Genomic DNA, 2500 nt, shown 5'->3' with positions numbered 1-2500 from the left:
ACTGTTCTGCATCTTCCAACCTGAGTCCTGTTGCTGCTTAGGTGCGTGTGTTCGTGCGTTCAAGTCCCGGTCAAAATTTTCGGTTGAGGTGAGCATATGGCAACAGCGGGGCCTTGCTCACGCGGACACAAAGGCAGGTGCAATTGATTCTATTGTAGGCAATTTGGCAGAAATGCGAGTTTCGCTCTGGGTGTGAAGAACGAGTTTTTGATCCGCGTTGTTACTTAGTTCATGCGATTTCCGTGTTATGTAATGTGCATTTTTTCATGCTACCGGGAAAAATGTAAGAAATTAAGAGATCAGGCAATTTATGACAAACATTTTATTGTTTTTTCTTCCATCAAATGAGTTGGAATACTGTTACTTACCATCACTTCATTCTCGCAATTACTAAACTCTCAACTTCTATTAGTAATTCGATGTGATGGCAACTTAAACAAAAGGTCAAGGTTATACAAGCGAAACATTACCGTTACTACAGCCAAAACTTTATAAACATGTAAACTTATTATTTGTAAGTTGAATAAAAAAAAAATTATTCTGTAACTTTGCATAATATTTTCGAAACGTTGTCTTGATGTATTTCCTTGTTGAGAAAGACCTTTTCATCATGCACAACATATAAAGAGTTCACGGCGCCGAAATAACACGCACTCAGAGGCTAACAAAATAGTTAAAATCTGTAGAGTCACTCCAGAGTAAAAGTCGCCAATTTGTGTACCTGGAAAATATGTCAGCGCAGTCGTTCCTGCAGGCGCTTACTAATCACTTCTCATGTGCAAAAGCAGAATTATAAACAAAATATGGATTTATTTCACACCAATGATCAACAAAACATAATTACTGATTATGATTTATTCTAATTAATTATTCATAGTGATATGCTTTCTCCATGAGTCACAGTTCCCGCGCTTCCCTCACCATCCTCACGTCTCCCTGGCCTTTCTTCTCGCTTTAGGCCACCATCCGTATTTTTATTCGACTCCCCCATCCCCTCAGACCGCTTCTACTCCTGTCAACGTCCCTAACCTTCCCTGACCTCCCGTACCTCAGAAGTAACCTCTCTCTCTTCTTCAGCATTCTCTCGTCCTTCCCCTTTCCCCGCCGACGTTTCTCTTCTCTCCTTTTCTCATTTTAGCACACTTTAACATCACTTTTTTTCTCATTTTTCCCCCCTACCCCTTTCTCACCTCCTGCAACTTTCTCCCACCTCCCCGGCAACCCTCTTTCACTTCTCCATCTTTCTTCCCTAACCCTCTCTTACATCCCCATCCTCTCCCTTTCTCCCTTTCTTTCCTCTGCCCCTCTACTCTCTCCCTCCCCTCTCTCACCCTCTCCCGTAACACCCCCCCACCACCTTCTCTCTCTCCTCTCTCTCACACTCTCCCGTACCCCCCCCCCCCCCCCACCATCTCTCCTTCCTTCCCCCTACCGTTGTCTCATCCCGTCTCCCCCAACCTCATTTTCTCCCGGTCACCCCTTCCCCCTTCATCCACCGGCCACACTTCCACCTCATTAGCCTCACTTTCCTCACAACCCCACAGCTTGCCAGTGTGTCTCACTCCTCTTGCCGGCTCTTCCATATTTATGTATATGTTGAAGGCGAACTCGTATCTGATACCCGTCCAGTAACTCGCTGCATGTATGTGTTTTTTTTTTTTTTTTTTACCAAGGTGTGGGTACTTTATCGGAGTTGATGGCAATTGTTCATTACAAGACACGTAGTGGCTTTTGTAATGTTCAAATTTTTAACTCTACAATTATATTATAAATGCATTTTATCATTCAGTTAACTTTAACCATAAGTATCTACTTATATTGATAACAAACATCTCTTATGTGTATAAAAAAGCCTAAACCCGTTTGATAAAATAATCTTTCAGTTGGCAGCAACGTGCATCGCCGAGAAGATAAACAATTTAGCAACGTGTATTGTAAGGAAAAGTATATTTTAATGTACAGTACGCAGTAGACAAGATGAGTCGACTGCTTCTTCCTTTGTAAAGTTCTAGTGTATAGATGTATATGGCAACGATGTCCGCGACCTTGGTAGATAAACGATGTATATTTTTTTTAACGTTTATTCTGCAAAGGTTAATTCTTTTGTATTTTATTTGTGTGTGTTTTAGATATATGTATTTCTTTTAATGACGGCGGAGTGAAACACTCATAAGACTGTTCGATGTTTTTTCCTCTTTTTGTTGTATCTTCATCATATATGTATATATATATGTATATATATATGTGTGTGTGTGTGTGTGTGTGTGTGTGTGTGTGTGTGTGTGTGTGTGTGTGTGTAGAAAAGGTATAAATGAGAATAAATATTTTCATAATACTAGAGATGTATTTGACCGGTTTCAATTATATCTTCGTCAGAAATTCTGACGAAGATATAATACATCTCTTGTATTGTGAAGATATTCATTCTCATTCATGCCTTTCCTACATTTGTCAACATGAATGCGGTTCATATATATATATATATATATATATATATATA

Source organism: Penaeus chinensis, chromosome 3 (assembly GCF_019202785.1).
Source record: "Penaeus chinensis breed Huanghai No. 1 chromosome 3, ASM1920278v2, whole genome shotgun sequence".
Taxonomy (NCBI): domain Eukaryota; kingdom Metazoa; phylum Arthropoda; class Malacostraca; order Decapoda; family Penaeidae; genus Penaeus; species Penaeus chinensis.
Note: the sequence above shows the minus strand (reverse complement) of the source record.